The sequence below is a fragment of the Rhipicephalus sanguineus genome, chromosome 4, assembly GCF_013339695.2.
Source record: "Rhipicephalus sanguineus isolate Rsan-2018 chromosome 4, BIME_Rsan_1.4, whole genome shotgun sequence".
Classification (NCBI taxonomy): Eukaryota; Metazoa; Arthropoda; class Arachnida; order Ixodida; family Ixodidae; genus Rhipicephalus; species Rhipicephalus sanguineus.
In genome coordinates this window covers 59347629-59375062 of record NC_051179.1, presented here as the reverse complement: position 1 = coordinate 59375062, position 27434 = coordinate 59347629, and the positions used below count along the sequence as shown (strand labels likewise).

Genomic DNA, 27434 nt, shown 5'->3' with positions numbered 1-27434 from the left:
ACGCGTGGTGGCCGCGCCGTCCCTACTTCGGCATCTCATCCGCAGTTAGAAAACTTGAGTTATTAGACCTCTCCCTAACGTAACTGATTTATATGCGCGTTACTGCAATCACGTGCGATATAAAGAGCATGCTTTGACGCTTTACTACGGGCACTTTCGTCGTGTAAGCGCGCTCGTCGCTTGCTCACATAGGCGCCGCTTCGAGGTGGTTATCGTCAAAGAGATCTAAGCTGGCTCCTGTCCAGCGATACGAAAAGGAAAAAAGAAGTAACCCGAGCCCCGTTCCAGCTCCGCCACAGCCACTTCGTTCACTTTGCTCGCTCTTCTTTCATTGCTCGCCGAAGCGCGAGAGGCTGATTAGCATTTCATTTAGTGCCCGGCCGCCCACATTCACGCACGTCCTGTGAGGCTCTCCCACCTCCGATCGACGCGTGTGCGTTTTCTAACGGTATACACTGATTCACTTCTGCGAGCGAGGCCACGTCTGTGTGGCGGCGGAAGGGCGTGCCTTCCTTCCCGAACAATTGCACGGAGCGGGGTTTCCGTCTTCCTTCCTTTCGTATGCCTCCCTCGGTGTAATCACGTAGCGTCTCACTGATAGACTCGATGACGCTGCTATTTGTTTCCACCGGTTGCAAAGCACAGTGACGTCACAGTGGGTCCGCTCGTAGCGCACTTCTTTACAGCAAAGCTGTATACGGCTAGGACAGTCTGTTACTACTCAACTACTACTACTACTTACTACTACTTACTACTCAACTAACTCCGAGTCCTTAAAGGTCTTCTCCCGCAGGACGCACGCGCTCTTATTCCACCGTGTGTCTGCTCCCGCCCGCTTCACCTTACTAGAGCGGAGGAAGCCGTGCTTAGGAGGCTTCGGGTCGGGCTGGCCCTTACGCCGGCTGTCATCTCAACGTGGAACTGGTCGAATTTATCACTGGGTGCTACGTGTCCGTACTGCTCTATTCCAGTGATGCGAGCAGATGCATTCCATCTTATATGTACATGTGAAGGGTTACAACCGGAACGCTCCCATCTACTACCACAAGCAGGCCTTCGCTACAGTGACACGACCAGCTATGCCTGCTGGATAGACAATAACAGATTCCACAAGACACTGTTTCACTTCATACACGACACTGGTGTTGCAGTATACACCTAATACGCATGTACACGCAAAGTATTATGCCTTAAAGTCAAGTCAATATCGCAATTAAAAAAATAGAAACGTATGTGCCGCGGAAATTGGGCAAACCCCACTACTCGCCATGGGTCCACTAAAAATGAAGAAGGAAACACACGGGCGTCAAACACCAACGCATGCGGCAAGTCAGACGCAAGACGATGCATGTCGCGTAACGGAGAATGCGGCGAAAAGACACATGCCGCTAAAACGGAAAACCTTGAAGGAGCGTACGTTTATTCACGAGGGACTTTCAGGACAGATATTCCGGATTTAGTTGCAGGGTGTGTCGTCGGCTATTGTTCGAAATTCTGTGTCACCTCTGTGTCGTGTGTTAAACAGCTTCGCTGGTGTATTCACCCTCACAGAGAGGAATTGCTGCTCAATCTCTGCAGACATTTCGTTTGTCTCGTTGATGAGTTTATAGCGTGGGAAGTATGGAACGAAAAAAAAAAAAAGGACAGGAGTCAATAAATTCTTGGAAAAGTTGTAGCAAGGAAATCTTAACATCGATATAGAACAAAGAAATTCACTAAACCGAACACTTTGACGAGTGGACTTGTCTTCCTAAGAGCAGTAACTGTAGAGTTCTCGAGCTCTGTAGCTTGGCGTTGCATGGCGCATGCATTCACGCTGACTGAAACTCCGGTGTAAGGGTAATAAACATGCGTAAATATTGTGCTACTGGCTACAAATTGGACTTTGTAACTTTGCAAACAGATAATTTCTAACTGTGATTCGCGTTGTCAATGCGACAATTCGTAATGATTTTCGAATCGCCTTGTGGCGTAAAAGGAAAAAAAAAAGGATTTTTTGGATACTTAGGAGCCTAATGCGCAATAAATAAGGCTGAATAACCTCGCTAGGCAAAGGCATAAAAGTTAGGTAAGTTTAGGTATACGCTACTGTGAGCCCCCGGGCACACAGTATAACTGAACACGTTAGCTAGTATTTCCACAGTATAAGTGAGCGACGTAAACGCTACAGTTTTGTCTAGTAATTTTTTTGTAGCCGAAGCTTACTAGGCGAGAAGAATGTACTCTGATTTTTTGAGGCGATAAGAGAAGCGAAACAATAGTGGCGACAACCGCAACTGTATTCACAATGTCAGGTTTGAATAAAACAAGCTTTCACATGCAGCGCTGGCCTGTTTATCCGCTGCCGCTGTTTCTGTGTCTCCCCCACTTAAGTGAGGAAAAACACACGCGGCGCACTCAAAATTACCGGCGCCTCGCGGCTAGACTGTTGGCTTTTCACGTCTTTAGTATGCATATGCGTGCAACGTTTTTATTTGGAGAAAGAACGCAGGTCTTCTGGCGTAGTTTGCAGAGATGTGGCTTTTTTGTAATTATACGCCCGCCAGGAGAGAGGCCCTTTCCATATGCAGACACATCTCTTAACCACGGACGCTTTTGCTCTTGTTAGCAATCTTGTTTTGCCGTGATTATCTCTGTATGTTAGTCGTTGTTGTTGCTAGGACTGGCGTCCTGTGCGACCTCCCTCGTACACGGCAAGAAACTTGACATGTGTAGAAGAAACCAGGCCACAGCGTTAAATATGAGTTCAAGAGTTTAACGCCCAACCGCAAGACATACTCTCACAAGGCCAAGATAAACAAGTGAATATAATTTACGGTCGCGCGACAGCACCTTTGTCTGTATAAGTCAACGGTGCATCTTGTTACGGCTCCTCCTCAAGCTCGTCCGGGATTCAGAGATGGTGTGTAATTGGTGAACCGTGTTGACGTGGATAGCAGTGGGAAGTGGAATAGATGGTGCGCCGTGGATGCTGCACACCAGTTGAAATCTGTACTCTTCGTTAGCATATAATTCCCTGTAAGCATTCTGACGTGCTCTCAGGGTCTATCTCACTTGATAAGCGATGCTCAGTAAGCATTGTTTGTTTGTTTGTTTGTTTGTTTGTTTGTTTGTTTGTTTGTTTGTTTGTTTGTTTGTTTGTTTGTTTGTTTGTTTGTTTGTTTGTTTGTTTGTTTGTTTGTTTGTTTGTTTGTTTGTTTGTTTGTTTGTTTGTTTGTTTGTTTGTTTGTTTGTTTGTTTGTTTGTTCTTCCATGTAAAGCTGCAGCTAGCAACACTCCTCTATCCCCTCCCTTTCGCCTTTAGTCAGGCTGGCTTTTGTTCGCAGAAATAATCTTACGCTAACGTTATTAATAAAAAAAAACGCCAGGCCTGCGCTGAAACCGCAGCACAGTCACAGCGAAAGCTGGAAGAGCGGCGTTTCTAGAGCCCGTTAAGCTCACTTGGGGCTACAATACAAGTACACTAGAAAGGTACCCACTACGTCATAAATCACAATTTTTGTGAAGTTGGGAAGCACCTACTAAGCCATTATTCGTCATTCTGCGGAGAAGCGAGGCACCAGCTACACGTCTGTAAGGCATTATGTGCACTTTGTTGACACGACGACTGATGACGATGAAGAATTAAGGCTCAGCCTTTGTAATGGGTTGGAATCTTTAAATGGCCCACCAGTTATGTAATTTGCATTGGGTGACGCACGGTCGTTATTTCCCTCTCCCGTCATGCTGTATAACATAGGCTGACGTGGGAGAGAGACGGGGGGGGGGGAGGCGAAGAACTTTACTGAGACATAGCTATGTAAATGCGCTGAATGAAGCACAGACGAGAAACGTAACGGGGGACAGGACAAGTGGTGCAAACGTAACAGGGTCCTGTCCCCTGTTACGTTTCTCGTCTGTGCTTCATTCAGCGCATTTACATAGATATGCCATACCAACTAGCCCAAATTGAAGCTTTGCTTTACTGAGACCCCAAGGAAATGGATCATGCGCTTATGGGCTTCCTTGGCAACCAATACAAGTGCACTTGCGAGGAACCCACTACGCTATAAATCATTGTAATTTTACTGAGACTCCGAGGAAGTGGATCATGCGCTTATGAGCTTCCTTGGCAACCAATACAAGTGCACTTGCGAGGAACCCACTACGCTATAAATCATTGTAATTTTTGAGAAGTAGGGCAGCAGGCACTGTGCCATTTTTCGTCATTCTACGGAGAGCGTTGGTACCTGCTACGCATGTAAGGCATTATGCGCACTTTGTTGACGCTGTGCCTGATGACGATGAAGAATTATGGCAGAGTCCTTTGTAATGGGTTGGAAGCATTCAACAACCTACTCGTTGCGCAGTTCGCATTGTGTGACGCCTGGTTACAAAATTCGCGTTGTGCGACGCTTGGTGCTTATTTTACTCTTCTACCACGCTATATTGCATTCGCTAATGTGGTTCCTTCCCGACATGAAGCCTGTGTAGGACCTTTTTCCAAAGCAGTTTCAAGCACCGGCATGGCTCAGAGGTTGAATACTGGGCTCCCACGCAGAGGGCCCAGGTTCGAACCTCGTTCCATCCTGGAATTTTTTTCTTATATCGTTTTTTTTTTTCTTATTTCGAGCGATACTGGTTACGGACACCGGCGGCGGCGGCGGCGGCGGCGGACAACTACGGCGCCAAAAACGGCCGGTGAAATGATCTCATAACAGCTTTCGCTGTAATAAGGCGGCAGATTCTAACGGATCTTGATGTTGGGCTTAACATTAACGAACTGCCAGCCAATGGCAAACAATCCTACGAACAAAAGGTTATGTACCCCCCCTCCCCGTCCCGTCCCTGTTCCTTAATCGCTCTGTTGCAGTAACACTAACCAGCACAAACAAGTTCACAAGTTGGAACAGTCTGTGTAAAGCTACACAGAGATGGCTGCACACCTTGCTACACAACTTGTTATTGTTCGTGAGGCTTAATTACGGTGGGCGGGGTCCGCTTGTAACACGTGACGAGTGCTTGCGGTCAACATGCGTCGCGTAATTAACAACAGTTTCTGTGCTCTTTTGAACGACCCCACAGTCACTGCATGCATCGACGCGAATACGGCTTGAATGGCGGCCAGGTCAACAGATCCTGCTGTGCGCGCCTGAGACAGGCCACGCCTTTCAACAGGTATTGGCGTGGACACGCGTTATGATCGAAAGGGGTCGGCGAGGGTTCGGCGCCGTCTGGGTTCCTTCGCGGAAAATGTCGTCATCGGTTCATTTGGACCTTTTAACCTTTTTCATTGAAGCTGTTGTACCCTTTAGGCGTGCAATAAGAAAATTAGCGCTTGCGCAGCTTCGTCAAGCGCGAAAAGCAATTATCATCCTGACAGTTTTTTATATATATTGGGCGTATGCTAAACGGCTCAACAAGTATGAAGGAAGAAAAAACAAAGAACACGCGAGTGTTACGTGGCGGCGGCCCACATGATGCCGTGCCACTTCGTAACCATGCCAGTCTTTGAACTCCATTCGGGCTTGTGAGTCACTTGCGACTACGCTGCGAAAGGTGTGCGAGGTGTGATGCATCATCACTGCCCACACCGCCTACCGTTCTTCTACTATTCACTTTTGTTGGGCTCGAAGTTGCAAGGTGTCTCTTACTGCTATGCCAGATAACGAATTGCGTTTGCCAGCTGTGATTCTGAGCTGCAAGTTGAAGCGGGCTGCTTCGCTGACGTGGGTAATCCCGCAAAAGCAGGCAAGAGCGGCCAAAAAAAAAAAAGTTTCATGATCTTAGTGATGAGTACACAGCTTAGGTTTACAAAGCTAGCAGCGAGAAACAAGTCAAAGTACAAATTAGAAAACTGGCACAACGAAGACAGGCTAACTCTGATGCCAACTGACCACACGCAGGAGCACTTCCCATAGAGCAGAACCCTGTCGACTACTACATAAAACGTTCCACCACTTGCTTGTAAACCATAGGCTACCGTGTTATCTTGGCAGCGTTCGTCTCATTACGCGAGGGTCCATCAAACCTGCAGGCGTTGCATGGCGCGTGGTTGTAGGCGTATTACCATGCGGTGATGCCGGTGATCCCTGCATGTCTATCTAGAAACAGCGAGATAACTTTTGCCGTTGAATACATTCCCATGTCTCAATGCTCGCTCGCCGTGCGGCATGTGAGAAAAATAGGGAAAGTTCAAGATGATAGCGAAGAATTGACTTCTGAATCAGGTTCTAAACAAAAGAAGCGATTAACGCTTGCCGTAGGAGAAACTTGCAGACTAACACAAACGTTTGTCGGTCTTGGTATCCGATGTCCCTTGCGCACTCGGAATGCATTCTACAAGAAAATATTGTGCGTTTTCTCAGATACCGCACCAAGTTTAAACTTGTCTGAACATATGAATGAGAGGAAGTTTACGTTTGTAACGAAACTCAGGTGTTGTTTATGTAACATTCGCAGCGCTGCAGAAGTGCTCTGAAGCGGCCAGCCGAAGATGTCCCCGCGTTAACGTATACGTTGTCCTGGACACGAAAGCTCAGTACCGCGCGAAAGTCATTGGCTTCTTCACCGTGTATAATAAAAAAGAATTAGGAAAGTAAGGAAAGTGTTTTGATGGCATTTAACATCAAGAAGTATGCCAACAATTTCCCGTGTTTCCTCATCCTTTTATCGTCGCATTTTGCGCGTGTGTGCGCTTTCGGCCATGTCCAGTTGCCCACCTAGGGGGCGAGCTGCAAAAATCTTTAAAGAAACGAGTTTTATATAAATAAAGAAGAAGCTGACAACGACGAAGAGCGGACATTAGCATCACAAAACGCATGTGAGCCCATATCCTGTGCTCATGCGCGTCGATGGCCAAGGAGCGCCGCTTCGAAATGTTTACAGCTCTCAGCTGAAGTATATATATACACTACGTACCCGCGCGCGGCCAGCTGAACGCGCCGGGACCACACGTGTATCGAAGCCGGCGTAAATATATTTTGGCTTCGGTTCTTCTACCTCCGCGAAGATTGCGCACCGGCAAACGTGAGAGGCGTACGCGAGCGATGCCCTCTTGCTATATCTTCTTCTTTCTTTCCCTCTCTCTCTCTCTCTCTCTCTCTTGATTTGTTTGCTTTGATAAGCGTCCGTGAGAGTTGCGTAGGCACTCGTGCGTAAGAAAAGAAGTATTTTCGTCTTGTCGGTCAGCTCCCCGATCTTTGCAGACGCCCGGCTTATTGGGTGTAAACTCTTAATCATCGCTTAGTGATTGATTGTATTCATATTTGAGTTAGAAGGTTAGGTGGGCAGATGAGACTAAGAAGTTTGCTGGGATACCGTGGCCTGAGCAAGCGCAGGATTAGGTTCATTGGAGAAACATGGGAGAGGCCCATGCCATGCAGTGAGCCTAGCCAGGCTGATGCTGATGATGATGCTGATGATGATAAGTATGATCGACTGATATGCGTGTCAAGGACAGACACACATTTTCCACCGTGATAGCACCTTCAACCTCTTTTTTATTTCTTAAGTATTTCGCCCAAATTAGGGTACCAAACTTGACGTGCGTCTGGTTGAACTCTCCCCGCTTTTCCTTTCCTTCTCCTCCTCCTAAATTAAAGCATTTATAAACGGCTCGAGTCGGTCTGTGCATGAAGTATACATGCTACCGAGACCATAGCGAGAACTCTGACCCCTTATGAGGATCGAAGCACGGTACGACATTCCATAGATAGCCGAACCGGCGCTCGATGCCAGAAAAGTAAGACATACAGTGACAAGTCGTGATTATGGCATAGCCGGTGTCCTTGAACCTGCGAGCGTGTCTCCCCCTATTAATACCAGCATAAATATACACGACTGTAATTCACACTTGTCGACCTTCCCCTCGGACGTTCGTTGCCTTTCGCCGACCTTCACCCGCTAATGACCTCCCGCCGTCGCACAGTGATAATGTGGGTATATATATTTACGCACTCACTCTTCACGGCATGCAGACGTGCATGGGAGCGCCGCTTTCGCGATATCTCTGGCGTTAATCTAGGGCTACTGTTTATATATCCCGCGGTGTTACTCACCGCTTACTTCAACGTGAGAAAGACGCTGGCATACACGAAAGCAATTACAACTCACTCAACTATATGGTTATCAACTTTGTCTCTGTGAGGTTTCACTCTTTCCCCAAAAAAAAACTTGAGAGAAAGGCATCAACAGGCTATGAAGCACCTCTCGCCACGCCCTCTTTTCGCATAGTGTAGAAGCGCGTAATATGTAACAGCCACCTCTATAATTGCTCGTGAGTACGCTCGCATTGTCCTCTAGCCCGCTGTGGTCAGTCTAATTTAGGTTTATCTGCATCTCCCATCTGCTGCGGGCAGCCGTTTTAGCTGGCGATAAAAAATTGTGTTTTGATTGAGTCTGCGCCCCGAGGGTGCCATCTCGCGTGGCTTTGTGCCTGACCCAAGCTGCTGGCTGCAGTAAGGCATTCGTGTGACACTTTGCAGGCCGCATGTAATCGTCGCGCGCGCTCTTCTACGTTCCATTGTTTTGTACCATTTGGCCCGCTTCGTGCGACCTCTCACTAATTCGCTGGCTCTCAACCTTTGAACTAGTAACCTGCCGCTCCACTACGAAAGCAAGAAATAGAGAGACACCCTTTTTTTTTCGCACCATAGATCATTTATTTCTCAGTTGTTGTCCGGGTTTTCGTGGCTGCTGCAGAATAACTGCCGCTTACACTGAAGCCGCTTATGCCCTTAAGTGACCTTTTGTGTTAACCTCCTTATACGTTTCGTTCTTTCAACTATTATCTTCTGTGTGGCTGAAGCCTTGAAATGATCACTGAGGCTCTTTGTCGCTGTGCGTTTCACTGAAATTGCGGCAAAGACGGGTGAAACGCGCGAACAAAAGGGCGTGACGTTCTCCGCGACCTAATGACAGTTTTATTGCGGCAGCCGCTAGACGAAGGGTCGTTGAAGAGAACGAAACTTCCAGTTGTGCAAGCTTATGCCGGAAGGAATTTGTCCCTGGAGATTATTATTTATGCTTACATAATTGCTGATGGGAGTGGCGGCCATACCGCGTGTAAACAGTTCCGAGTATGCGTACGCGGTCATAAAGAGTGGAACTGAAAAGGTTGCTTTCACAAACACAGGCGGTTGAACTGGCGTGAAAGCCGTTGGTAACGCTAATGGTGAATGTATGTAATATGTGTGGAGACGTGTCCTTCGAAACTACTTTTTTTTTTTTTTCACAGAGTGAAAGCTTTAAGGTATCGCGTGAAGCAGTGGGTGGGATTATGAAAGGAACGCGTGCGTTAACTACTTGGCAGGCCATTGCAATGTGTGTACCTGCATTCTGAAATTTCCAAATGTCGCGTTACACTGTGAAACGCTATTACTGATAAATAAAGCAATGTGTGACCTCTGATACAAATTTCACTTCCGCACTGCGAATAAGTGGGCACAAAGAAATATTATCACTGAATTGCCACGACGTTTCTCTCTTTCTCTCTCTCTCTCTCTGTCTCTCTTTATGAGGATTATTTTTTCGTTATGCGATACATAAAGAGCAGACAAGCAGCAATGCTACAACGGTTAGAAATCAGAATCTGGCGTTTGTGCGCGTGTACGTTCTTTTTTTCTGTGCCGCGCATTCTGTGTCGCTGGATTGTCGCATTTGATTCAGATTGAGAGCGGTAAATGCACATTGTAGGGTTCGAGAGAGGCGCTTCGCAGAATCAGGCTGTAGTGTACTGCAGTCTCCAATAAATGTATGTACAGCGACGAGGTGTCGGAAATTTCTATTGATTGCGTTATCTATGTGGCAGGCCCTGCACAGAAGCTCACATTCACACACACACACACACACACACACACACACACACACACACACACACACACACACACACACACACACACACACACACACACGCACGCACGCACGCACGCACACACACACATACACACACACGCACGCACGCACACACACACACGCACACGCACGCACGCACGCACGCACACACACACACACAAGTTTCCCGGACACTTAACACACACGGAGGCATAATTTCGCTTTCACTGGGAACTCGGCAATCCGGAAGGCACGACTTCACCCGAGGGTGTATCCCAAGGGTGCATGCACGGCGTGTGTACATATATACCAATGCCAATAACATACGGGGGCTGTGTGAACTGTGCTTTGCGTATCGAAAGCGGGTCTCGCGATTGGATCATTGTTCCTCGCGCGACGTCGCCTGTCCTTCCGCGTTCGTTCGGCCCGTTCTCATTGAGACGACAATGGTCAGGCGTTCTATCGCGTGCATATGTCTATACGTACGCACGCAATGATGCGTGCGGAGGACTCGCGCGTTCTCCTTCGCGTGCGCTTCCGGGACCGAGTTTTATTGCACGTTCTGAATTCTGCGACAACGTCGCCGGTCGTTGATGCGTGCGGGCCAAGTAACGTTAAATCGTCGTGCAAAGAACGTACGAAAAGTATGAGCGAGCTGCGTATTGAAAGCGTATAGGTAAGGGCAGATCGGTGCCACGCCGGTTACGTCGCGTTTGCATTAAAACTAAAAGGAGATTTCGGTTGGTCTACGTCTTCTTTTTTTTTCTCCCTATGCGTGCCTCTTCTGTGTATATAAAGTACAACTGAAACGCGACATCGTTTTTTTTTTTAAGTATAACGACTACTATGAGCAATAGCTCGTGATCACCGCGTCATGTCACAGCAAATCTTCCAGCTAATGGTGGTGTTGACTCTGATGTAAATATTCGAGTCATAATTACTCCGATATGACGTGAACTGTAGACGCGGGAAACGAAAGTACGTGCGTTGTTTAGCCCTAAATTTCGCGTTTCAGTCCGTGCGTACTGTGTATGACACCTTTAAGAATATGTCTCTAAGTCGTGAAAAAGCACCTTCAGTTCAACAAAAACCAACTGAAAGGCTTAATTTTGTGTCTTTAGGAATACTAAAACTGAATATAATCATACTGGTTCTTCTTGCTTGCCCAAATTGTTTTGTCTTATATGGAGAAACGAAACATGCAATGATGTTTGATAAAACAAAGTACTTAAGATAAAAGACGGCCTCGATATGTGGCAATACGATGCGTGTGAAAATCGTTGCCCGTATTAACACAGCTTTTGTGTGCATAAGTTGTGTCCGCCATAAGAAGGGTGGGAACCTTCTCACAGCACGTCAGACAGCAGGCGATTGAATAGCATGTGCTTTTGCGTGACGTTCTAGCGTAAGAACATTTTTTTTTTGTGAACATGGATTCAGAGCGTACCTTCAGTGAATGACACGCCGTGAACACACGTACCTGCAGAACATAAACTTATATTACATAAATTTATGTGACGCCCAGCAAAATAAAAAAGACTCGCACGCTTTGCAATTAAACCGATGTCCTATAAAACGAAAAACACAAAACAATGTAACAAACGTAAGCCGGCAACGTGTCATCCAGTCTTAAAGCAGTCGCGGCAGTTCGTAATGGCGGCCCATGGTGTTAGTAAAATACTTCCGTAGTCCGCAAGTGTCTTCCATGCAAGGAAGGCCGAAATTACAAGACTTTCCGTACATAAGTGTTGTTCGCCACCGGCTGTCATCGTAAATAACGTCTTCAACGTCACAGTGGGCTGGAATCCGCGCTTACGGTTATTTAGAGCGTATAAGAACATTCCAGCAAATATACGGCGCGGTTACGTCACATTGACGAGCTAATGAGTTTTATTTCATCTTCTGTAGCGCATTTCTTTCTTATCTGTCAACATAGTTTCACACAATGTACATTTCTTCATGAAGATTTGTTACAGTGGCCAGCTTATACTGCCAAATCAAAACGTAATAATACCGTGCAGTGTGTGCTTGGCGATCATCTTGAGCACTTTGAACGCTCACAATGTTGATCCACTCATGGATCTGGAGAGTTTTGGTCGTATCAAAAAAATTATCCCAAATATAAACCGCATCGACTATAAGCGTCTAATAGCCGTTCCTCAAATATAAACATCAGCGTCGATATCCTTAAGAGGACAGGCGCAGAACTAAAAAAATATTATTATTATAATTATAATAACGCATTTGACACAACGATAATATACCAATTTTTTATTATTGTTTTAGTTGTTCACATCCTAAATATCCTCCGGGCGCTGCGCTGCTTGTTGCAAAAAGCGTCTCTCAAGTACCAGCCCCTGGCAGACTGCCGTCGCGATTAACGCAGGCCCATTCATATACAAAGAAGCGAATGTTGCCCGAATGACAGGCGGATTGCTTGACCTTGAACACCTTACCTTGACAGATGAAAATGCTCGCGCGATCTTGAGACATCCCGGCATACTCGTCAAGAAAGTGGACGTACACACCGACGACTTCCTGTCTCTCTCCCCCCTCTCTCTCTCTCTCTCTCTCTCTCTCTTTCTCTCTCTCTCTCTCTCGTGCGCAATATCCAGCTCTCGGGCTCATCTCGGCGAAAGTCAGAAAGTCGTGACTCCTAGACTGGTGTCAGGGCAGTGCGAATGAATGAGAAGAAAAGAAAGAGAAAGAAGTGCAATTAAGCGCATCTGCTGCGAAGTGGCGACGCGCCAGTACTTATATAGCTGCAAGAGCGACAGTAGCAATCAACGCCGATGAGGGCGAATGCTGGAAGGCTTAGAACGAGGAAAGGCGTCCATTGCTCTTGCAGGCGACGTTTCTCGCGCCAGAAAATGGGACCCGTATGACGTTTAGTACTACTTTCGCGGGATTATATTCAATTTATACCACGCATCGCTCACGAATGGTTGATAGATAGCACCGATAACGTAGGCAGAGCGTCTCCCCGGCCTGTGAAGAAACTCCGAAGGTAAAGTAATTGGAATAGAATGATTCAGGTGCGCGGGGCCCATATTAATAAAAAAATCCCTTCTCTAAACGCATCAGTTTTCACCGAGTTGTGTCATCGGTTATTACTGAGAATGTTCTCGTGAGAATTGTTTCTTCACAATGCGCCACGAAGAATAAGCAACGTTAAACCTCCCAAAAATATGACTCCATACAGGAAGAGGTCAAACTGTCTTTTCTCACAATGCGACTCGTTCCTGGCCAATTACCGATGATGGCATGCGACGCAGTTCATGAGGCGTTATCGTCATCTTTATGATCTTCATTCCTCTTATCTGATAAGCATAGATATATGCCTTCCTTACTGAATGCCGCAGCCGCCCTATTTAGATGCAGCGACAATGCAAATAATGGGAAAAACATCTTCCGCCGTAATTACACAGCCTTCCACTTAACCCACATCTGAGAAGCTTTTCGTGGCCGCAAGGAAACATAAACTAAAAGCTCTAACTATGCCCAAGATATTCGGCGCATCGACAAGCGCGGTAGAGCTCGACGTCGCTGTTAGCTTGCTCTAATCATAACCATATTCGCTAGCCGACAGAGCGTCTGCAAGAGTGTATACAAACCACAAGAATGCGAGAAAGCCGTCACAGATATCGACCACAACGCGCGCTAGCAGCTTCACCTGTTCTTTCGGCAAAGCCGGCGCTCACTAACTCGGAGACTGGCGGCTTCGACAATCGACAGTAAAACTGGCATTGCGAAGTCACATAACAATGACCCCATACGCTTTCAGAACTCAACAATGTATGCTCAGCGCAGGCTTATGAAATAATAAAAAAGAAATAAAGAGAAATCTTTACGACCGTTTCATCGCACTCGCTTCAACACTATAGTGCTCAAATGTTACTTCGTTGTTTCGCATCCCTTATTGAGACGTATTCTCCACGACACGCGCTCCAGCGAGCATGAGCAGTTTGAGCTGCGGAACTTTTCGCCACTTATCAAACGACTCGCGCATGTCTCGATCGTTGCGCTAAACGCGCCACCTTGCCCCACTTTCGTTCTTCATTCAGAAGACTTGCCCACCTTACACCGCACCTCATACGTCTCTCTGCCCGTTTTCTGCACTTGCGCCGTGTATATACGTCATGAGTGACGAAACGCCATTGTTCTTGACGGAAAGCGGCTCGCACGCCACGCCTCCGAACCGTCAGCATGCATGGGCACGCTCTACTTCTTTTTTTCTTCCCCCGAGCATCGCAACGCAATATTGCGTATGCATACTTACGCCGCTGGTTGTCCATTATGCAGGCACCCACTGGGCGGCTATCGGTTCCTCTTGTCTATATATCGGAGTAACCTTGGTGGCGAATGTTTCCTGTTCTACATTTCGAGTCCCCGCTCACACGGAATGAATGACTGTTCGGCTTAGCTTCCCCGGCCGTGGTGAAAAATGGCAGCAATACATAGAAGCGGTGTTATGGCGAATGAGAGAAGGGGCTTTTCCGCCAAAGCCTAGACTGAAGCGTTCATGTCCGCCTGAGCGACTGACGCAACCTGTTATGTCATAGATGCTAAACGGACGGGCGAGCGGGGAGCGTAAACCGAAGCCTCCATGCGACCGCCAGGGATTATACGCAGCATTGTTCCTGAACCAATTTCTCGCCGGTTTATTTGAGGAGGAAGTGCTTGTGAAGATTTGTCTTTATGAGTGAGTTCTCGGTGTTTAAGTCATAGTGGACCGGTACTTATTTCATGCGCGGCTGTTAATCTTAAACGGGACCTGCTTTCAATGCGCGAATTAGTTTGTTTCAGGTGAACGTGTGTTACACCAGTTGGATTTCGAAATGCAACTGCTTATCTTTCGTTTACGTTACTTAAAAGGCAACATTTTTAAGATAAGAGAATCGTAGTCCAGTCTGTTTAGAGAGGAGGAAGACGCGTTCTTTGTTACGTAGTGTCATGGTGTCACGAAAGCCTGTGTGGTTGGACTGTTGTAGATGTAGATCACATACCCGTATTACTTCACCCCCCTCCCCCGCCCCTTCATTTTGCGCTGAAAGCTTGACTCGCGCCGCATGTGCTAAATTTGTGATAATAAGTATCCTATGTAGATTTCCTTTAAAGGGAATTCATTAGGCTTAGTGGAAGCTCACTGAATCTGTGAGAGGCTATACATGAGAGGCTATACGGAGAATTCGTAAAAGTTCTTCCCGAATCGGTCTGTCTGACTCTTATGTCGAAAAAAAAAAGTAAGATCTTTCGGAGTATACTTCCTTTTATTGACGATGTCACAACTGATGTTTATTCGATAGGGCCAGATGGAGGTGCTGCAGCTGCATACAACCAAACTCAATACCAAAGTTGCACATAACCACGACCAGCCATGACAATTAGATACACAACAGATACCAATAGATTGCTTGAATTCATACACAACACAGGCATTGCAGCACACATATAATACACATATTTACGCCAAGCATCGTGCCTTAAGGGCAAGTCTGCATTGCAACAACAAAAAAAAAAGAAACATAGAAGTTATCATCCCGTGCTCAAAACAGATCAAAGTTCCGCGTTACAGACGTCAGCGTCTTTTCTGTCTTGTCTTTCTGGTTGATTGTTTTTCTGTTAAGCGAGGGCAGCTCGATCTGGCGGCGAAAGGAGGTCGACGTCGCGCGGTGGGTGAACTCTTACACTGAACAGCCGTTTCGGGACCCCGATTTAGAAGCGACGAATCGGCTAATCCCTGCACGTTGTTCTGTGTCCCCGATTCAGAGAGGCAGCTACCGAAAGTGTCGGACGCCAGGTGAGCGTGTTTTGTTTGTTTGGGGACACACGCGACCTCATAGTGGATCAAACTACGTTGACGTACGTGAACTCGGCCGGGCGACGTGCCTTTGACGGTGAGGTGAAAAGTGGAGACCAACTCGGGGAACTGTGACAGGCAGGCGTGTTTTGAGACAATCATTGCGCACGTGTCGGGTGACAACAGCGCGCCGCACTCTATGCGTCGATGCATGTCGACGTCTATCCATCTATAGGATTTTGTGTCGCCTAAATTGCGACGGGTAGTAGGGCGAAAGAGATCTAAACAAGCACTAAAGTCAGAACTTCGCGTGGTTCGAGTCGTGGTTCATGGCTCGTGGTTGGGATATGCACACAAGCATAAAAGACGCGCGGGGTTCAATATCTGCACTTTATAGTTGATGCCTTATCCGCTCGTACGGATGAATTCTTTTTCGGTCTGTCTCGGCCACCCCTTAAAGGGCCCCTAAATCACTCCGAGTTAAAAGATGAAAGAGTGGTTCCTTCCTCGCCGTCACTACCCTTACTACAGGCGCTATCTCCTCGTCGCCACTTATTTCTCCGTAAAAGACGTGGACAATGCCAGCGCTAAGCGTTGAACATATCGTGATTTCGCTCTTTTCGGCTGCGCGCTTATACCTCTCAAGAGAACAGAATTTTGGCCTAGTTTGCTTTGGGTACATTCAATGAAGCCATAGCGCTGAAAGCTCAGGGAACGAGGAAGCGCACGTCCCTACGTTTTCGGTGCTATGGCTTCAATGACTGTTATCTCAGGCTGCGTAGTCGAAAACGCACAAAACGAAGTGAAAGTTGATCGCGCCCGATAGCCATGCGAGACAACGCAGAACGGGCGTACGACCACATGGCAAAGCAGGGTAGCGGACAATTCACAACTTGTATTCCTCGTACAGGGACCAGTCGAGAGCTTATTTTCTCATTATGTGACGTGAACAGACTGCTGGCGTCGCAAATTGTGCATAAAAGACTAGAAACGTATGGAGAGAACAACATGCTCTTTTTTTTTTAGTTTCAAAGGTTGTTTGGTGCCCTTTAAGGTAACTATATGGTATTGCTTCAAATGCTTGTGGGCTAGACTTGCTGATGACTTTATGCACCTTGCTTTGCGTAATAAATATCGCCCCTTCCCCCGTTTTTGTTTGCAAAAAAAGCAAGAAACAACAGAACAAAAACGCTTATAATTGCGAAGAAGCGCTGCACCGATTTTGGAGGCCACCTCAATCTGACACGTCACCCCCGTTCACTTTTACTACATCACACTCCCCAAGGCGTCGGTTCTTCGTCGCCGCAGTTGCGTAGCTTGTTACATCGCCACTCGAACGCTGGTCCGGCGACCTCAAAACTGGCACGTTATACCAACGGGTTCGTGCATATCTTAGCGCATTCAGCGCAACACGAATCTCGAACAACCTGGTCCTCTGCCGCTATACTGAACTTGACCGATTGGCCTAGTTGCAGTATCAGCGCTTCGTCTGTGAGGAACAAGTGCTTGACGAGAGACAACCAGCTCTGTATCAACTGAGCACAGTCCAACGATAAGTTTGCTAAGTGAGACTCGAGTTGATGTACATTCAGCGACTGCAGAAGCCCGTGAAACTGAATGTGGCATAAAATAAAGCATTTAAAAATCGACAAATATAAATGAGGATATTGCTATCTTGCCGTTCTACATCCACGCAGTCGCGCTAATTGTTCGCTCGAAAGTGGACTTTCCTCCATATTATCTTTTTCTGTTGACCCAATTCAGCTGTCTTGAGTTGCCTGAATTTTGTGTTACGTGAATTAAGCGCGATAGACAATCGTTACTTGAGCAGGGCGTATGCGGTACTAGAAATCTGAGCGAACAAAGTGCTTTTCAAACAAAGACTCCGCCCGATGGTCTCAAATCAGTGTTGTAGTAGACTTCCATATAAACATTGCGGTGGAGTGGACAAGAATTTACGACCTCGATCGCATGCATCGTCCTCAGAAAAGCCCATTGATACCGTGTATAGTCCTTGTCGAAAAAAAAAAACAAGAAAAAAGGATAACGTCAACTTTATTTGTACCGCGAAAGTGAAGAGATATATGGTGATCGTAAGTTGGTTGATTTAATTTGAGGCTATCAAGCTCGGAAGGAGCAGCATTTTTATCAACTGGACAGCGAGACCACGTCATGACGACAGTACGCGTTTTTGTTCTCTCTTCGTCCAACGTTGCTATGATGATTGTTTTTTGGGCATCTCTGCATAATGTACCTCAAACAATCTCGCACGAAAGCTGTGATGAAGTCACTACTTTTTATATATATTTTTTAATAAACCTGCAACGAATAATTGAAGTCTGGTTACAGGGCAGTTCTAATGTGTGTACGTATCGTTTCATATCTTCATTTTTACCTCTGTAATTACACTCACATATCCGATTATTCACTGCACGTATTAAATAACTGCTATGCACAATAATACGACAAATACAATTGCACCAACCTGGCAGAGCGGTTCGTGATCCTTGGCCGAGAATTCTAGCGAGAAACTAACATTGGTGGTCCTGGCCCACAAAGCGCGCTTCTCAGACAGCACACCCCATTGCGTATGCAGGCGTGCATGAAGGAAAAAAAAATAAGAAAACAGTAAGCTAACGGTTATTCACATAGGAAACAAAAAAAATATATGTAAAATACAGCGCACATAGGCACGCGACGTAATACAATAGAATCGATTATGGTGACGTCCATTAAGACGCTGCAACAATCGAGATTCTACACACCGATGGTGGCGTCGTAATAGAAGCCACAACAATACGATCACCAGCCCGTATGTTGTACACGAAGCATTCGTTTCATTTGTCGCTTGAGAAAGAAAGAAAGAAAAGAAAGAAAGAAACCGTGTCCCACAAGCGAAACGGCGTAGTCCGCGCAGTATAACATCGGCACAAATCGGTGATGCGGATAAACGGTACGGTGACCCGCCTCCCGTCACGCTGTGGCGGTACGTGTCAAATAGTACATAACGGAAGGTGCGTGCAAGTGCGAAACGCATGCGGAAACTGCGCCCGCCGGTGCGTGCCAAGCACGCCCCGACAACGTCCGTGCAGCGAAGCCAATGACACACAGAAGAAAACTGCTATGCGCCCATTGTTCGTCTATACATTGCGTGCATATTCGGACGGAAGCGCGCAGCGACACCGCGTCAAGCAGAGCATGGCCCGCCGGCCGTGCCACTGGGCGCAGTCGTTGTTGTGTCATACGTCGCCAGGAAATGACTTGTGCGCCGATCGAGTGACACACTCCGGTCACAGGTCGTCCGCGGTGGTCGCTAATATGGAACGCTTGGAATGTTCACACGTTGTAGTCATTATCCTGTTGTGTCTGCTGAGCAAAACGATTATGGCATACGTCGAAGTTCGAGGAACTTACTTATGAGTTGAAGTAACAATGATTCCCAAGTCGGCGTACCCTTTACCTGTTTATTACGCATGCATACACACCGGCGTGCGTGCGTGCGTGTGTATGTGTGCGTGCGTGCGTGCTTGCGCGTGTGTGTGGGTGTGTGCGCGCGTGCGTTTGTGTGTGTGTGTATGTGTGCGTGCGTGCTTGCGTGTGTGTGTGTGTGTGCGTGCGTGTGTATGTGTGCGTGCGTGCGTGCTTGCGCGTGTGTGTGGGTGTGTGCGCGCGTGCGTTTGTGTGTGTGTGTGTGTGTGTGCGTGCTTGCGTGTGTGTGTGTGCGTGTGTGTGTGTGTGTGTGTGTGTGTGCGTGTGTATGTGTGCGTGCGTGCGTGCTTGCGCGTGTGTGTGGGTGTGTGCGCGCGTGCGTTTGTGTGTGCGTGTGTGTGTGCGTGCTTGCGTGTGTGTGCTTGCGTGTGTGTGTGTGTGTGTGTGCGCGTGCGTGCGTGCTTGCGCGCGCGCGCGCGCGCGCGTGTGTGTGTGTGTGTGTGTGTGTGTGTGTGTGTGTGTGTGTGTGTGTGTGTGTGTGTGTGTGTGTGTGTTAGGGGGTGCGATTTATCGCAGCGATGCCGGCTCCTCCTCTGCTCCTACGTGCAAATGAATAAATGAATTCTGGATTTTTACGTGTCACAGCAGCAATACGATTAAACGGCACGCCCTAGTTAGCGACTACATGATTCATTTTGACCACCTTGGATTCGTCAACGAGCAGCAAAATCTAAGCTCACGAGCTATAACAACAAAATATGCAAATTATTTGTACAAAAAAGCTATAGGTTGTGCGAATGAACGGATGACTTGTTGATAAAATAAATCCTTGAGCAGTTCAGCGGTTTCCTGTCATATGCATAATATTTAAATATAGTAAAAGTGAACAACGAGGGAACAACTTTCACATATATTGTAACATTGCTGTGACGGTGAAGAAGGCGGCAGTCGGTAGGTTCAAGGCGAAACTCTTTATATGGGCTAACTTGTGCGCGGAAAATGTAAAGTCACGGTACTAGCAATACACGTTGTGCACTGCTAGCGGCAACAGAGCGTCGGCTGTCGGTAACCTGATCTGCGGTTAGGGGCGTCAGCTTTTATACATGCGGCATCAAACATTCGAGTCTTATCGCTGGTGGCCGCGCTAGTTCCAGAATAAACTCAACTGTTCGCGTTTACGCGCTCAAGCCGATCAGACGATTCTACAATAATCTGGAAGGTTCGCAGACGTTCGGGCGCGGTTTGCGAAAGGCAGTCGTTATACGTGTAATGGACCGGTTACCTAGAGATACAAAAAGTGCGCGTGGCAATATTGAGACTACAGATGACTTTATAACAGCGCTTTACTAGCTTTGTCTTCATACGCTTGAGATCGCCGCGACACCACTTCACTCAGGGCCTTTTCTGATGCACCATTCGGAATATTCTCGATCACGCAGTCAAAACTGAGTGGAGCGCACTTAATAACGCGCGTAAATGGTCTCTATCCTGTATTTCTTGCCTGTTTCACTTCTTTTGGAACCGTGTCACTCTTCTTTCTGAAACAACGGTCTTCAGCCATAACTACCGGCAGTCAATCGAGTACGTTCTTCTCGGACTGCAACAGGGCGCAAAACAGCCGTAAGATAAAGTGATTGATCTTTCGCGCGTGTTTGATTATTGTTCGTCTACGTTTTTCAGCACCGTAGTCCTGCTGTACTGAAAGCATAGCATACGGCAACGGATATTGGCTCAAATATTGCAAGCCGTTATTTTCTTGGGCATGTGCAGTAACTGTTGCGATGCCATAACATTAGCGACCAATTTTCTGTGTAGTTTTGCGAGAGCGAAAGAGGAGAGAGGAAAGTCGCCTACACTTAAAGAACGTGTGGCGATGTTCGAGCAGTTAATATTCAACAGAAAACTAGTCAATAAAAAAAAGTAATGTTGTTGCGTTCCGCCAACCAAAGACGTGCTTCTGTCAGACGACATCTCCAAATAAAAATGAGTTCTTAAAAAAAGCGGTACATATAGCCACTGGTTAATAGTTGAGCTCGTGGGATTACCTTTTAAAGTAGATGAGCTCCTTTAGACTTTTGGCAACGTTAAATTGCAAGAATATACATTCATATAGAAGGAGAGACACGGGACGTTCTATGTGAATGTCTGTTCTGCGCTTTAATGTTCCCAAGAGCTATGTACCATCGCGCCGAATACTAAGTTTTGTTAAACTCTTTTAGACAGCAGCCGCAGTGGAAACGCCTGATACCGACATCGATTAAAGACGATAAGAGGACTTTAGGAGAGATGGCACTAGGAGCTTATGGGCTGTGGAGGAAGGCAATTGGGGGGGGGGGGGGGGGGAGAGTAAGGGACAAAAAAAATATTTCTAAAGCATGTTAAAGCGGTGTAATCACTTATTTGACCACAAGGAACTAAAACAGTTCACGTGTCCTCTCGCAAATGTTGCACAACAATTACGTGTGCAACGTGAACAGTAACGGGAACAAATAAAATTCACTGGTTAGTTCCTCTGCTCGTACGCGTCTACATAACCTTTGTCTTTGTCTCAGTCACGGTGCATGTAACCAAGTGAAAATTTTCATCAATTGTTTTCATGTATTCAGTTGTCACACACGCGACGTTCTCGCAGCGATTCCACATGACATAATTAAATACCGCAGGTAACTTTTTAACGCGATAGCGTTAAAGAGCTCGTATCGCAGAAATTGCGCTGTCTGCGTCGGGGCCGTTGGTTGTGAGCAAAAAATCATCATCATGTCCGTGACCGAAAAATCGAAAAAGCTGCAAATAAAATAAATAATAAAAATGTTGGGTCCGAATGAGAATCGAACCCAGGCCGTCTGCGTGGCAAGCAGGTGTTCTATCACACAGCCACGCCTCTGCTTGGAGCTGCACTGAAAGTAACTTTCATGCTTCCCAAAAATACGCGTCCTGTATACAGGTGTCACAGTACGAGATGTAATATCGCAGTAATATTGCGTGGTACAAGTGTACATTGCCATAGGGCGTCACACCATGCCAATATCATAACGACTTCGTGGTTTAAAGACAGCCACCCATTACAAAAGGCGCACACATTAGTGCGCGTATTCCCTTAAGACCACGTAGTGGGTGCATCGCAACTTCGAAGAAGTTTCTCGCGCATAATTGCTCCTGGTTTAAAGCATGCTACCCATTACATAAGGCACACGCCTTAGTGGGCGCATTCTGTTAAACCCTCGTAGTGTTCGAACTGCGCAGTAGGAACAGAATATCGCTATCGCGTTGAGCTCTTAAAGGCGAAGCTTAAGCGTCCCCCAATTTTCCCTCAACTTGGATCACATCCTACTCCGGTTTTTCTTCTTCTTCTTATCTTGCTCCCTCTTAGTAAAGTATCAGCTGGAAAAAAGAAGAAACTTAAGAACACATTTGCTCTGAGTAACCGTTGTTCAACATTTTGACCAACCAGCTCACTTTGGAGTCATTTTGAGACTTCAAGAAAATGTGCGCACAATGTGACAAAGAGTTCATTTGGAAACCTCGTCGCACTTTACCAATCACATCTTTCTGCCTTCTTCAATGAAACTTTTATCGCTGGATTTATATTAATCGAACTATATATGTCTCTGACTGTATCAACATACGACTGTACAACTGTCAATTCGCACTGTCAGTTACTATATCGGTCATCTAAACCTCCGTGAGAAAATACAGCAACTGTCAGTGATGAATGAGGGCACATGCTTACATTTCATGCGTGGCAAACCAAGAGTTAAAAACAAAAACAAAGAAACAAGCATAGATAGACGCACACTCTTCATGATGCGATGCCGAAAGCTATACATCTATGCTTTCATTAAAGCACGATGTACGCCATAAATAGATGCCGCAGCCTCTTCACACCTGACATCTCGAAGCCGCCCTTCGATACACATTCGCCGCTCTTTCAAGGCCGAGGTGAATTTCAAAAGAAATGGGTCACGTCAGTTTACACACGCGGAAATTAGACGTTGGTCACGCTGGGTGCGAAGGCGATCGAGGCGAAAAGAAATGACTCGCACGCCCCTTATGTTCGGCATACGCTCTGCTCGAGAATTCTGTCACGCACACTTTTACACGGTGTCGCTGACCGCCGTACTCCGTGCTTAGGCTCGGCGATGTGTGACCGCTACATGTGCTGCTTGCGCGAAGATTGATGGAGAATGCGCAGGGCTAAAAAAGCTTTGAGTAGGCTGCGGTGTCTACGCCTCCGAAATACTGCTTATATGCGTCTGTAGGGTGTTCGAAAGAGTTGCATGGGATCTCCATGGTATCCTCTCTTCTTTCGCCTTCACCACCCTCCTAGGTTAGGGTAGCAAATAAGATGTTTCAATTCCGGTTAACCTCCCTGCCTTTCCCTCAATTATTTCTCTCTCTCTTTCTTTCTAAGGTCTCTTGTTTAAAGATGCACTATATAGATAAACGCTGAAAAGGTTTGTGCTGATTATTAGTGTGTCGTGCGATAATAGGCTGGTTATTAGAACAAAAACTCAGGTAAAGTTCTGTTGTTTTAGTTTAGTTCTTTGTTAAATTTAATTCCAGAACTCGAGTACCGGTATGTTAGCGTGACGTTACAGATTTCACAGCCCTATTTTGTATTTGGACTCATGTGACTCAGCGAGGCGTTTTGAAACGTGATAAGTTTGAATTTGCAGGAACGGCGCCCAGTGCAACCACTTTCAATACCGCGCGCGAAAAGTAAAAATCGAATCTAAACAAAAAGAAAGCCTAGATTTATTATTTGGGGGTTTTCAAGATTCGTCTGAGTCATCCTCCAATACACAATGAAGTGGAGCTCTGCCTAATTATGTAGGCTGATATTTTGGGTTGAGCTGATAAAATCAAGTTTCAAGCTGCTGAGGACTGTGTGCGTAGTGTGGGGAACCGAGCGAAACAGGAGAAGAATAGCCAAGTCTAGCCATACTTAATACTACTAACAAAAACTTGGTATCTCTAGCAAAAGCTTGGCATTACTAGCAAAACTTAGCTAGGTCTAACACTATCTCCGCTGTTGGTTCTAACCTTGCCCCGCCACGGTGGTCTAGTGGTTATGGCGCTCGAGTGCTGACCCGCAGGTCGCGGGATCGAATCCCGGCCGCGGCAGCTGCATTTTCGATGGAGGCGAAAATGTTTGAGGCCCATGTACTTAGCTTTAGGTGCACGTTAAAGAACCCCAGGTGGTCGAAATTTCCTGAGCCCTCCACTACGGCGTCTCTCATAATCATATCGTGGTTTTGGGACGTTAAACCCCAGATATTGTTATTATTATTAGTGGGTTCTAACCTTGCGCCGCTCGCGCAACCTGCGCACTTCTTTTTCGATCGAATCTTGAATATGCTGTCCTCTGGATTCCTGATTTGCATTCCTTCCCGCTTTATTAGCACGCATAGTAAAGCTGAATCATCCGCTCAAGGCGTCTATCTCTCTTGTTCGCGTATCAATTCTTCAAAATTCAGAAAGATGAGCTGTGGGCTATCACCGCATTACTGGCAAAAAATTTCGCAAGATATCCGCCGACTATTATAGCACACAAATAAACGGAGAACACGTCCACTTGTCTGAAAACAAGGTTCAGCAATTTACAACATGAGCCACGGGTGCGATGTGCTGATACAAGCAGAAATTATTGAGAGTGTCGTGTTTTACAGAAGGCCGCGAACTGCATGAATACAAAAGCATCAGCTATTTGTTCACGTCCTTCGTGAACGGACTAGATTTAATCTCATGAATGTTGATTTTTCGTGCACGACATGCGCCATCAGGAATTGACTGGTGGCGTTGTATATACCCGTGTGTTCAAGAAATGTTCGTCTGATGGAACCACAACCTTTGGAAAAAATGCAGTACGTTTGTGTGCAGGCAGTCGCACCGTACGCATAGACGGCCCTAGAGATTATTCTTGTGCTGAGGTGTGCAAGTTGGATAAAGGTCATGGCAGAGGGTGCATTGAAGTGCGTAACCCTCTAGGAATAAATTGCAGAAGGGTTTCTTGAAGGCCCAGTTGGTACATGATGCTGAGGGGAACAGTGTCGTGTGCTCAATCTTTCTCCGTCCCGTTTTTTGCGCTGTTCCCCTCAGCCTCTAGGAATATATATATTTTAAAGGCAATGCATCTTTAATAGCTACAGCGCAGAGATGTGCGTCACCTCTTCCCCACCTGCTACGCTGCACGTTTATTCATGTGATCCGCTAGATCCCATGTCACGAAATACAATTAAGGGTTTCAGTCAGTGTCTACAAGCCATCGCTATTACAGTGTTATGTGAAGAAGCTTTGACCGTGTAGCATCATTTGCTAAGCGCGTGTTCGCATTTCGATTATGTGATGAACACGTTTTGTTCAACCCTCAGCAGCCTTCAAATGCTATTCCTTAGGGGGCCCGCTATCACTGAATCTTCTTACCTAATTTAAGCAGAGCGTTAAAAAGAATCCGTAACACTGCACAAGAACCTGAAGTCACACTCGGAACTGTCTTACACGTATATTTTTTAACCTATCGAAAAGACATTTTCACATATCTTTCGAAACCATGAAAAGAAAAGTCAATTCTGCCTCCTTCAGTTCTATAAATTCGCAACTCAAAAAGCCGCAACTCACCCGTCCTTTCTTATCATCCGCTGGTAGATGTCACCTGCCGAGTCGTCAATGCAGCGCTTGACTCTCTCCGTCCGTATCACACCTCAAACAAAACAACCGTCGAGACGCCGCGCGATGCCAGGCTCGCTTGAAAGCGCGGGCACGCAAATTGTCGCAGCAGGAGTGCGCGCGCGAAGCGCCAGAGAGATACTGACAAAACGTCCGAATGAACTCGACGACGAGAAGCACGTCCCGTCACCGCTCACGCACCACTTGGGTAGAGTATCTCACCACGCGGAGAAAGTGACTGCCACCCCCGGGATCCTTAGGTAGTAGCACACTTTGAAGGGAGGGCCACGAAGGGGAGCGCGATTCACCGCGGTCCGACGCGCGGTGATGCAGCCACGCGACTGGCGGTCATAGAGGCGCGGATGAAACGCCCTGTTACTCCTGTTGGCAAAGGCCGCTCGGCGAGTCCGCGCTGAGCTTCTATCTGGATCGCCATCTACGTTGGCACTGCTGGACCGCTTGTTGCGAGAGTCTCTCTTCCCTGCCGAGCTTCTTTCTTTCTTTCTTCTCGCCCCGTACGCACACGCCCTTTCTCTTCTCTTCTTCCCTGTGGTATTGCAAGGTGAGGAGGAGGATCGTATACTGCGCCCAACCTGCGACGATACGTGACGCTCGCCCTTGGTGTGGTGGATGACCGAGTGCGAAACGACGTTGTTGGCTTTCGCTCGCACACCTTGGTCGCGGGCTGCGTTGGAGAGGCGAGGCAGTCAGTCTTCGTGCTTCTTTCCTCGACGAGACAATACAGATTGTCGGATTGAGACACGCAGCTTCCAGAAGGTATTCTTCGGAAGATGAGCGAGACGCGTAAGACCAGTGGTCTGTGGCAAGTCGCCACATGCCCGGCCGGCCTTCAGATGGTCAGTTCATTCATTCGGTCGTTCATTAATGCTCGCTCATTTGTCGTCGTTGACCTTGACGGAAACGCACGCGAGGAATAGGAAACAGCCAAAATGATGAATACCCATTATAGCTGGTCCAATACTGGTATGGCTTAATAAAGGAGGACATTCAAAGGAGCCGCTCTGAACAAGCGCGGCATGCTTGTCAGAAATTAAAACGCCTCGCACGCGTTATAGGGGAGGTTTACGCTTTCTACGAGGGACGATTGGGAAGCACTTCAGGGGAGTTACTGAAAGTAAGATTTCGTGAAAAATATTATTTCCACCAACACAGAATAACAGAGCTGAGCTAGTTGGTACGTATTCGCGTTAAAAGACTGGGCATGCACACGGACACAAGACAGCACGTGCACAGATCCGATAAAATGAAGGACAGGGGCTGAATTCACAAAGCTCATCTTTTGTAAATGACTATTGCCATTGACTGGCCGGCTTCACTAATGATATGTCCGGCACCAGGATTGGCTAACATTTTTCCTCAAGAACATTTTTAGCGTAAGGCGTTCTTGTGAATACGGGCCCAGAACATTGTCAAGGTAATACCCTGTGATGGTCAAAACGGCTAATATATGTCGGAGGAAAAAATTCCTACTACTCAGCATCAAGAAAACTGTGGCAATATCACTACTTTTTTAGACCAGTCCTCGTGTACTACACCAAAGTTCCCGCTCTGCCGTCAGCAGAAAGAGAAATTTACGTTCGGAGTTACCAAAACCTGCAATCTGTTTTCGCGCATAGCGACTTCGTAATCAAGACATCGTCGTCCCTTTGAATTCGTACTACAGATTTCCACCGATCACGCTCCTCATGTTACTGCGCTTATATCA

General features: G+C 46.9%; 1 protein-coding gene across 1 annotated transcript in view; it reads right to left on the bottom strand.

The window, feature by feature from the left end:
• Nucleotides 1–25779, bottom strand: part of LOC119390058 (mucin-2) — a 78275-nt gene extending 52496 nt beyond the window's left edge. The window contains exon 1 of the mRNA XM_049414629.1: nucleotides 25661–25779. The gene's annotated coding sequence lies outside the window, so the exon portion shown is untranslated. The remainder of the gene's footprint in view (nucleotides 1–25660) is intronic.
• Nucleotides 25780–27434: the final 1655 nt, after the last annotated feature.